The sequence below is a fragment of the Hypanus sabinus genome, chromosome 16 (genome assembly GCF_030144855.1).
Source record: "Hypanus sabinus isolate sHypSab1 chromosome 16, sHypSab1.hap1, whole genome shotgun sequence".
Lineage (NCBI taxonomy): Eukaryota > Metazoa > Chordata > Chondrichthyes > Myliobatiformes > Dasyatidae > Hypanus > Hypanus sabinus.
Genome location: NC_082721.1, coordinates 17,945,922 through 17,957,735, shown reverse-complemented (window position 1 = coordinate 17,957,735; position 11,814 = coordinate 17,945,922). Strand labels below are relative to the sequence as shown.

The 11,814-nt window shown below is 47.0% G+C and overlaps 1 long non-coding RNA gene across 1 annotated transcript; it reads right to left on the bottom strand.

Moving 5' to 3' along the window:
- Positions 1-1,218: 1,218 nt before the first annotated feature.
- Positions 1,219-11,509, bottom strand: LOC132405787 (uncharacterized). The gene is made up of 3 exons (XR_009515967.1): positions 11,443-11,509; positions 5,394-5,623; positions 1,219-2,699 (listed from the first exon to the last, which is right to left on the bottom strand). It is a non-coding gene; the product is annotated as an uncharacterized LOC132405787 (long non-coding RNA).
- Positions 11,510-11,814: the final 305 nt, after the last annotated feature.

Below are 11,814 nucleotides of genomic sequence, written 5' to 3'. Positions count from 1 at the left end.
CTTTGCTGAGGTGGCTGACTTCATTGGTATAACCTCTGGCCAATCCAAATGAGCGTCCACACCAATCAGAAACATGGAGTCCATGAATGGCCCTGGAAAGTCAATTTGTTCTCTTTGCCATGGTGATGACGGCCATTCCCGCAGTTGTAGCGGTGCCATCCTGAACAGCTTTTGACCAAGTCTTCGATCTGTTTATCTATTTTCTTCTCAAACACCTTCTCATTAACATTAAGCATCTGTGCCCATCTCTGGTTAGTGCGACCATTTGGGCTGCCGTTGCCTGCTGATGTCACACTGTGAGCTTTGACTGAGTGCCAGTCTAGTTGGATTTTTCTCAACCATTCATGTCTGAAAGGTGCTGGCCCTCCAATTTTGAAAACATAAAGCTCTAACTGTTGTGTTTGGCCTCCATATGTCATATTTATTTTCAGTTTGCCTTTGGGAGACCCTTTAGCATCACTGAGAGAGAGTGAGGGAGATGGAGGGAGAGAGACGGAGGGAAAGAGAGAGGAAATGAGAGAGGGAGAGAGAGAGATTGCAGAGGAATAGAAAAGTGAAGGTGATGGAATATCCATCTGTTATATCTTTCACAAACTATTTCTGTCAGTTGAAGCTGAGAATAATTAAATATTGAAAGAGTCAATGACTTGGGGGTCATACTATCTTCTGGTTAATGCCCATAGGTTCCTCAAAATTGCAACGCAAGTTGATAGGGTGATTAATAGGCATATGGTGTTTTGGCTTGCATTCATTCGTTAGGGGTTTGAGTTTATGAGCTGCGAAGTAACGCTGCCATTCTTTCCTAAGATTACCTGATAGCACCCATAAAATGCTGAAGGAACTCAGCAGGTCTGGAAACATCACCGGAGAGAAATACAGACATTTTGACCTTGCCCAAAACATCGGCTGTTTATTCCCCTCTGTGTTTGCTGCCTGTCCTGTTGAGTTGCTCCAGCATTTTGTATGAGTTGCTTCGGATTTCAGGCCCACGTTCCTGGCAAGCGGTCCCTAATATCCGGCAACAATGAAGTCATCAGATAGGCTGAGCATCCAGACTGAAAAATCTTCACTGACAGCAAAGCACAGAGTAAATTATATTCATTTTAACTTGCATTTTAGATAGTTAAACAAAGCATATTTTAAAGATCAAAATAAACACAAGAGATTAACACAAAAATAAGTTCTAGAAGTAAATTTTGGTAAAATAAGACTCAGGATTCAAGATTCAATTTTATTTATCATATGCACATTATATCATAGAGTGAATTACGCCTCTTGTGTTATCAACAAGCCCGGGATTGTGCTGGGAGCAGCCACATATTCCACTACCAATGGAGTGTGCCCATATTGTTCAGCAGAAAAACACAGAACTCAACAAGCACCAAAACAACAACAGCAAAACAAACCCCGTTCCTCCCTCACACCCACCCACCTACCTGCACGGATACACATCCCTCATCCCCACGGTCTGATCATCGAACATTAGGCCTCAAACCCTATTCTCACTTCAGCATCGATCCCAAGCATGCCTATCACCCAACACTAGGCCTCGATCTCTGGTCTCATCGATTCACGTACCCAGGTGGTCAGCTAAAGCACGGAATTCTGTAAATGCATTTGAGGGAATGAAAATCTGTACATTCAGTGAGAGTAATTACTAAGCAATTATTATGCCACAACACACCATTAAAATTCACTCAAGCCTGATAAAAAGTGAAACACTTTAAGTGATTACAACAGGAGCATATCCATGAATAGTTTCATGAGTTCTCTGATATTGCCATTTATACTGGAAACAAATTCTTTGGCACACACCAGAGAGGAGTGTATCAATGACAGTAGCTCCAGAAGATTCATAATTTTAACTATATTTGCATGCTTTAATTGGTAATCTCTCTGTCCTCCAAATAGAACTCTAAGTAAGGCACTAATAGATATATACTTTACTGATCCCAAAGGAAATTACAGTGCCACAGTAGCACTACAAGTGTACAGATATACAAATATTAGGAGTAAGAAAGAATAGAATATGAGTTACTTCAAACAGTCTGACAGGAGGATGTCATCACCCACCCCCCCTCCCCACCACCTTGCTGGCTACAGGTTGACTCATTATAGAGCCTAATGGCTGAGGGTAAGCTTGACCTCATATTGTGCTCTTTGGAGCAGCGCAGTTGTCTTAGTCTATTACTACAAGTGCTCCTCTGTTCAGCCAAGGTGGCAGGCAGAGGGTGAGAAACATTGCCCAGAATTGCCAGAATATCCCCAGGGGTCCTTTGTTCTACCACAGTTTCCAGTGTGCCCAGTGCGTCCAGCCTTTCTAATCAGTTTATTGAGCCTGTTGGCATCACCCATGTTGATGCCGTTGCCCCAGCACACCACCACATGGAAGACTGTACTGGCAACAACAGGATGATATAACATGTGAAGGAGAGGCCTACATATTCTGAAGGACCTCAGTCTTTTCCGGAACAAGAGGCAACTCTGGCTCTTCATGTACACAACCTCTGTGCTGGTGCTCCACTCACGTCTGTCATCCAGGTGCACTCCCAGGTACTTGTAGATCTGCACCACATCCATGTCGTCAGCATCAATGGTAACAGGGAGCAGTGCAGGCTTAGTCTTCCTAAAGTCCATCACCATCCCCTTGGATAGAGAATTCCAAAAATCCACTTACTCACTGGGTGAAGAAATGTCATCTGAAAAGAAGAGGAAAAATATTTTGAGATGGTAAATAAGGTTGAAAGAGTGCAGAGAAAATTTACAAGGATGCTGCTGGGACTCAAGGACTTGAGTTATAAAGGAAGATTGAATAATTAGGATTTTATTCCTTGGAACATAGAGGATTGAGGGGTGGTTTGATGGAACTATACAAGACTATGTGCGGTAAATGCAAACAGGCTTTTTCCACTGAGGTTGAGTGGAACTACAACTAGAAGCCATGGGTTAAGGGTGAAAGGTAACATGTTTAAGGGGAACATGAGGGGAACCTTCTTCACTCAGAGGGTCATCAGAATGTGGAGTGAGCTGCCAGCGCAAGTGGTGCATGTGATTTCAACTTTAGAGAGAGTTGGATAAGTACATAGATGGTAGGGGTATGGTGGGCTATGAGGCCAGTGCATGTCGACGGGAGTAGGCAGTTTAGTGGTTCTAGATGGCCCAAAGGGCCTGTTTCTGTGCTGTACTTTTCTATGACTCTATTGCAAGCCAAGCAAACCAGGAAGAGGAAGGCCGTGTATTGAATCGGTTAGCCCGGGTTCAGTTCTGCCGTGTCTGTAAGGAGTTTGCACATTCTCCCCAAGAGAGTGTGGGTTTCCTCCAGGTACTGAAGTCTCCTCCCACAGTCCAAAGATGTATGGGTTAATTGGTCACATGGTGTAATTGGGAAGCCTGGGCTCTTTGGGCTGGAAAGCCCTGATACAATGCTGTACCTCTAATTAAGATAATGTAAGATCATAAGATTGTGAAATCTTGCACCTCATGTTGATAACATGTTAGTGTTCTTCAACTAACCTGTAGTCAAAATAACATAGAAGTGGATTTACAATCTGAGCAGGGAGGACGAGTTGGATGATTGCTGCCATACTTTTGGCTCAGACTGGCATCTTGCAACAAATTTTACTGTCAAAGCTTTAATAACTTTTGGCTACTTTATAGATTCAACAACGGGAATCTTTCCAACTGTTATTTATGTTCTGAAAGCAATGACAGATATCAGAAAGCTAATCGAAGAACTAGTGTTTTGTATTACGTTGCTTTAAGGCAAGGGCCCATATTTGAACATGAGGAGATAGACAGACAGACATACTTTATTGATCCCGAGGGAAACTGGGTTTCATTACAGCCGCACCAACCAAGAATAGTGAAGAAATATTGCAATATAAAACCATAAATAAATAAAAATGTTAATCATGCCAAGTGGAAATAAGCCCAGAACCAGCCTGTTGGCTCAGGGTGTCTGACACTCCGAAGGAGAAGTTGCTCCAAGTCTTATTATCTCCTATAGATGTATTCAAATACTTGAGCTGTAAAAACATAGCATGTAGAGATTAAATTGACTGAGTAGTTTCTGTGTATTAGCTCATTTAACACTAACCATTTATCCAAAAATAGGGATTAGTGATTTTGAGATTGACACGTTCTGAAGTCATTTTGGCTGAACAGGTAACAATCATCTCTTTGTCAGAATATGACGTTAAGTATCGCCTGATTGAAAAGAATCCACCATAGCTGTCATATTTTCATTGTAATCTGAAGAACTTCAGAGCATTTTTCTCCGTAATCAATGTTACGTAAGTATAGGTTGCTGAAATACTCTGATTTATTGACACTAATTCATTCAAGTGATATACAGACAGGGTGGTTTGAGTGTCTCAGAAACCGCTGATCTCTGGAGGTTCATGCACTACTGCCTCTAGAGTTTACAGAGAATGGTGCAAAAAACAAAGAAAGATCCAGTGAACAATAGTTCTATAGGCGAAAACGCCTTGTTAATAGGAGAGTTCATCAGAGAATGGCCAGACTGGATCAAGCTGACAGGAAGGTGACAGTGACTCAAATAACCCTGTGTTCTAACAGTGGTGTGCAGAAGCGCATCAGTGAACAAGCGACATGTCAAACCTCGAAGTGGATGGGCTACAGCAGCAGAAGGTCACAAACACATCATGGTCTCATCCGCTAATTTGTTCATAGAAGGAATTAGAACAGAATCTGGCCACACAGTCATGAGAGTACAGGGAGTAGAGTAGAAGGTTGAGGGCGCAACCTTGTGGAGCACCCAGTATTTAGAATAATTGTAGCAGGGGTGTCCCTATCCTTGCCGATTGATGCACCATCAATAACTCACTCTGAGACATAAGGCGAGATATCGGCTTTTATTGACTGGAAGAAGGAACCAGAAGTGAGTGACCATCATACTACGTCCTGGAGACTGAGGCCGAGCATCAGGCCTCAGATCGCCTTTATACGGGGGCCTGTGGGAGGAGCCACAGGAGCAGTCAGCAGGGGGCATGTCCAGACAGGCACACGTAGTTCACCACATTCACCCCCTCCCTTTGTTTAAAAGAGTCCCCATGTGGTGAAGTTTCTTACAAGTCAAGTCTATCAGGTGGTCGAATCTGTCGCTGCGATCTACGTAGCACCGGCTGTGATTGCACGGATGCCGGTGACATTGGTGATTGCACAGGGGACGGAGGCTGTGCTTGTTCCAGCCCACTAGGCACCAGTGATCCCTCACGCATGTGCGAGGCGCCTGGTATACATGCGTATGAAACGCCCGGTATACAAGTGTCGTGAGGAGTCTGTGTAGGGCCTGGTGAGCTATAAGTGTCGTGAGGAGTCTGTGTACAGCCTGGTGAGCACGGTGTCACCTCTGGTGCAGGGTTCATAGTTACCGGAGAGTCTTCAGGGTAGTGGTCTGCTGCACCTGCGGGTGCCAGGTCGCGGATGGAGACCGTGTCCTCCCGCCCACGGTAAGACCACGTAGGCATACTGGGGGTTCGCATGTAGAAGGTGAACCCTCTCGACCAGCGGGGAGTATTTATTACTCCTCACATGTTTCCGGAGCAGCACTGGTCCTGGGGACGTCAGCCAAACTGGTAGGGTGGTCCCAGTGACAGACTTCCTGGGAAAAGAGAATAGGCGTTCATGAGGGGTGGCATTGGTGGACGTACATAACAGAGAGCGGATAGAGTGGAGTGCCTCAGGGAGGACCTCCTGCCATCGAGAGACCAGCAACCCTTTTGACTTAAGGGCTAAAAGTGTGGCCTTCTACACCGTGGCATTCTCCCACTCTACCTGTCCATTACCCCGGGGATTATAACTCCTGGTCTGACTAGTAGCAATGCCCCTAGCTAGCAGGTACTGGCGCAGCTCGTCACTCATAAAGGAGGACCCTCTATCACTGTGGATATAGCAGGGATATCTGAACAGAGTGAAGAGCTGGTGCAGGGCTTTTATGACGGACGTGGTAGTGGTGTTGGGGCAGGGGATGGCAAAGGGGAACCACGAGTACTCGTCGATAACATTGAGAAAATAGACATTGCGGTCAGTGGAGAGAAGGGGGCCCTTAAAGTCAACACTCAGTCGCTCAAAAGGGCGGATGGCCTTGACAAGTTGCGCCGTGTCAGGACGGTAGAAGTGCGGTTTGCACTCAGCGCAAATTTGGCAGTCCCTGGTCATCGTCCTGATGTCCTCCAGGGAGTAAGGCAGGTTCCGAGCTTTCACAAAATGGTAAAATCGGGTGACCCCTGGATGGCAAAGTTGTGCATGAAGGGCATACAGCTGGTCGAGCTGTGTGCTAGCACATGTTCCCCGGGATAGGGCATCAGGGGGCTCATTGAGCCTTCCAGGCCGGTACAGGATATCGTAGTTGTAGGTGGAGAGTTCTATTCTCCACCGCAAAATCTTATCATTTTTGATTTTGCCCCACTGTTGATTGCTGAACAGGAACGCAACCGAGCGCTGGTCGGTCAGCAAGGTGAACCTTTTGCCGGCGAGATAGTGTCTCCAGTGCCTAACAGCCTCCACTATGGCCTGGGCTTCTTTCTCCACCGTGGAGTGCCGAATTTCAGAGCCTTGGAGGGTGCGAGAAAAGAATGCTACTGACCTGCCTTCCTGATTGAGGGTAGCAGCCAGAGTCAAATCGGAGGCGTCACTCTCTACTTGGAAGGGAACGGTCTCGTCCACCGCATGCATCGTAGCTTTGGCAATGTCCCCTTTAATGCAGCTGAAGGCCGCGCAGGCCTCAGCAGAGAGGGGAAACGTGGTAGACTTGACCAGGAGGCGTGCCTTGTCAGCGTAATGGGGGACCCATTGGGCGTAATAGGAAAAAAAAACCCAGGCACCGTCTGAGGGCTTTGAGAGTGGTGGGAAGAGGGAGTTCTAACAGGGGGCGTATACGGGTGGGATCAGGGCCAATGACCCCGTTTTCCATGACATACCCAAGGATAGCAAGGCGGGTGGTTCCGAACACACACTTGTCCCTGTTATAAGTAAGGTTCAGAGCTGCGGCCACTTGGAGAAATCGTTGGAGGTTGGCGTTGTGATCTGGCCAGTCGTGACCACAGATGGTGATGTTATCCAGATAGGGAAATGTGGCCTGCAGTTGGTACTGGTCCACCATCCGGTCCATTTCCCTCTGGAAGACAGAGACACCATTCGTGACACCAAAAGGGACGCGCAGGAAGTGATAGAGCCTGCCGCCCGCCTCGAAGGCGGTGTAGGGGCGGTCCTCTGGGCGGATGGGGAGCTGGTGATAAGCGGATTTCTGATCTATTGTCGAGTACACCTTGACTATAGTCCACCACCATCCTATTTTTCTGCCCAGTCCGAACAACAATCACCTGGGCCCTCCAAGGACTTGAGCTTGGCTCAATGATCCCCTCCCTGAGCAGCCACTGCACCTCTGACTGAATGAAGGCCCTATCCCCCGCGCTGTACCTCCTGCTTTTAGTTGCCACAGGCTTACAGTCAGGGGTCAGGTTGGCGAACAGCGGTGGGGGAGGGACCTTGAGGGTGGTGAGACTGCAAGTGGTGTCGGTAGCACAGCTGTCGGCATGGTGCTGGATGGGACGTGTGGGCCCGTGTGTGTGTGTGGTCAGTAGTGATGAAGTCCCACAAAACTGAGGATTCCGGACAATGAGTGGTGGGAGGGGCCCATCATATACCATAATCACACTTTCGAGATGGCTCTGGAAGTCCAGCCCCAATAGCACAGGTGCGCACAGTTTAGACATGACCAGTAGCTCAAAGTTCCGATATTCTGTGCCTTGCATCACCAACGTCGCTACACAACCCGCCTGGATGTCTGCGGAATGCGACCCAGAAGCCAAATTGATCCTCCGACTTACCGGCCGTGTTGCGAGTCCGCAGCGTTGCACTGTGTCCGGGTGAATAAAACTCCCAGTGCTGCCCGTGTCAAACAGGCATCTAGTCCTGTGCCCCTCCACCAGGATGTCCATCATGGACCTTGCAAGCTGGTGTGGGGCGCTTTGGTCGAGGGTTACAGTGGCCAGAGTTGAGCCGTCGGGGTACCCGGTAAGCATCGGAGGGTCAGGGGCGGGGCATGCTGACGCCGACAAAGATGGCCGCCCATATCTGGGGTACACGGTAAGCATCAGAGAGTCGAGGGCGGGGCATGCTGACGCCGACAAAGATGGCCGCCCACATCCGGGCGTGCAAGATGGCGGCCCCCACGTCTCACCCACAGCGCTGCACTCCGCTCGTAGTTTAGACTTACAGACCTTGGCGAAATGGCCCCGCTTTCCGCAGCTGGAGCAGGTCGCTTCTCGCGCTGGGCAGTTTTCGGGAGTGCTTTTTGAGTCCACAGAAATAACAAAGCACGGGCTTCTGACGGGCCGCAGCCGTGGTCAGGTTTGGGGAGCTCGTGGAATCGCGACTGGCAGTGGCGTTAGCGAATTCGCTCCTGGGAGCCGCCGGTGGCGGGGTCTGAGGTGTCCACGGAACCGGCGGGGAATCGCGTGACTGGACAGCGTCAGCATTGTGCAGAGCAGCTTCCAGAGCGTTGGCCGTCTCGATCGCCGCGCGTAAGTTCAGATCGACTTTTTCCAGCAGCCGCTGGCGCACGTACACTGACCTCAGTCCCGTCACAAAGGCGTCTCGCACTAGCAGCTCCGCATGCTGTTCTGCCGTGAGCGTCTTGCAGTCACAAGCTCGGACGAGCGTCTGTAGTGCTCGGAGAAACTCAGCGCTCGATTCGCCAGGCCACTGTCGCCGGGTAGCTAAACGATGTCTTGCGTAGACGGTGTTCACCAGCCACAGGTACTGTCTTTTGCGGGCGTCCAGTGCCCCATCGTATGTCGGCAGGTCCCGGATAATGGAGTAAACTTTTGGGGTGACCCTCGAGAGGAGAATTCTGTGCATAACGGCGGGTTCAGTTGCACTAACCTCCTCCAAGTATGATTGGAAGCATGCAAGCCAGCGTTCAAAAGCACGAGCTGCTTCAGGGTCTTGAGGGTCCAAATCCAACCTTTCCAGACGTAAAACGGTTTCCATGTTTTAAAACTTCCAGTCAATAAAATTGATGCACCATCAATAACTCACTCTGAGACGTAAGGCAAGATATCAGCTTTTATTGACTGGAAGAAGGAACCAGAAGTGAGTGACCATCATATTACGTCCTGGAGACTGAGGCCGAGCATCAGGCCTCAGATCGCCTTTATACAGGGGCCTGTGGGAGGAGCCACAGGAGCAGTCAGCAGGGGGCGTGTCCAGACAGGCACACGTAGTTCACCACACCGATAGTGGTCTGTTGGTCAGAAAGTCAAGCATCCAGTTGCAGATGGAGGCATTGACTCCCAGGATCTGGAGTTTGGTGATGAGTTTGCTCGGAGTAATAGTATTGAAGGCAGAGCTGTGTCTGAGGTTATGCCCTAAGGTAGAGTTTACTGAAGCAGCTCATTTTCATCCACGTTCTGAAGTCATGCTGAAGGCTAGAGGTTATTGTAAATTAACTCCATTGTAAGTGAGTGGCAGAAGATGCCGAAGCGAGTTCAATGGGCATTCGAAAGAGAATGGGTTACAGAAAAGTAAGTAGGGACTGGCTGGAATTGGAATATATTGTCACATGCACTAAGATTTAGTGTACTAAGATACAGATTCTGATCATTTCATACATAAGTGCATCGAGGAAATAAAAAGGAATACAGATGTAGAACCTGGTGTTACAGTTACGGAGACAGTGCAGTTCAGGTAGACCAAGAAAGCACAAGGGCCAGCATGCGGTAGACTCAATGAGGTCCGTTTAAGGGCCTGATAACAGTGGAAAAGAAAGTACCCATGAACCTGTGGTACATTCACTCCAGCTTTTGCAGCATCTGCCGGGCAGGAGTGTGGAGAAGACAGAATGACTGAGGTGTGAAGGGTTCTTGATTATGTTGGCTGCTTTCCCAAGGCGGCCAAAGTGGGTTTGCTGGGCTTTCTGTTAGAACCAGCAAAGAAAGAGGCTAATTAGCTATTGAGAATGTAGTAAGGAAATACATGAATACAAATTACTAATGTATGTATGTATGGTCGGTCGGTCACCAGTGGTGTGCCTCAGGGGCCCCTACTGTTCGTGATTTTTATAAATGACCTGACTGAAGAAGTGGAGGAATGGGTTAGTAAGTTTGCTGATGACACAAAGGTTGTGGATAGTGTGGAGGGCTGTCAGAGGTTACAGCAGGACACTGATTGGATGCAAAACTGGGCTGAGAAGTGGCAGATGGAGTTCAACCCAGATAAGTGTGAGGTGGGTCATTTTGGTAGGTCAAATATGATGGCAGAATATAGTATTAATGGTAAGACTCTTGGCAGTGTGGAAGATCAGAAGGATCTTGGTGTCCAAGTCCATAAGATACTCAAAGCTGCTGTGCACATCGACTCTGTGTTTAAGAAAGCATATGGTGCGTTGGCCTTCATCAATCATAGGATTGAGTTTAGGAGCCGAGAGGTAATGTTGCAGCTATATAGGACCCCGTTCAGACCCCACTTAGAGTACTGAGCTCAGTTCTGGTCACTTCACTATAGGAAAGATGTGGAAACCATAGAAAGGGTGCAGAGGAGATTTACAAGGATGTTGCCTGGATTGGGGACCATTTCTTATGAGAATAGTTTGAGTGAGCTCGGCCTTTTTTCCTTGGAGCGACGGAGAATGAGTGGTGACCTGATAGAAGTATATAAGATCATAAAAGGCATTGATCATGTGGATAGTCGGAGGCTTTTTCCCAGGGCTGAAATGGCTAATATGAGAGGGCACAGTTATAAGGTGCTTGGAAGTAGGTACAGAGGAGATGTCAGGGGTAGTTTGTTTGTTTTTTTTTAGGCAGGAAGTGGTGAGTGTGTGGAATGGGCAGCCGGCGACTGTGGTGGAGGCAGATGCAATTGGGTCTTTTAAGAGACTCCTAGACAGGTACATGGAGCTCAGAAAAATAGAGGGCTATGGGTAACACTAGGTAATTTCTCAGGTAAGGATATGTTCGGCACAGCTTCGTGGGCCGAAGGGCTGGTATTGTGCTATAGGTTTTCTGTGTTTCTATGTTTCTAAATTATGAAGAGGTATCACTTACTTCTCATGGTATGTCAGAACAAAAACTTCTATTTTATGAGTTGGCTCTTGACATGGTCATTTGACTACCAAGAGAAAGCAACAAGATGTATGTAAGAGCTTTCAGAATTAATCCAAGGAAAACACATTGTTCATTTGGAGTACACCAACCTATAAATATCTGAAAGGGCAAATATGAAACTTAATCAATATTCCCTGTATGTGAAGCCAAGTTTCAATGAAAAGGTTCTTAACACCAATGACTTACATATATTCCATTTACTTTTTGTATAACGATGTATTCTTTTAGATAGAAGGGGCAAAACTAATTGAAAAAATAACTACTGAGATTAAGGTAGTTTCAATTTTCATCTTTAAAAGGATTACTTGTTACCTACCCAGTTATTTTGCTCCAGAGGTTATCAGCATGAAGGAACCTGTACAAGTGGAATTCTTAGGTTCTAAGTTACATTTTATGTCAAGCTTCTAAATGTGATCTGCAGAGGTATTTGTTGACGCAAATCACTTCCTCCTTTTCACAATAAATATTCATTGTGAAATCAGTTAAAATTTCACTGCAAATATTTAATTATTAAACCATTATTCCTGAAGCTTCATTGTTAAGTAAATAGATTTTTTTTTCCACAGGAGAACAGATTTACAAACCTGTATTATGTTTTCAGTGGATCATTGAACAAACCAAAATATTCACCTATTCATAGTTTACATCTTTCATAGCCCAAAAAATTTGATTTAATAAAATTTGTGAT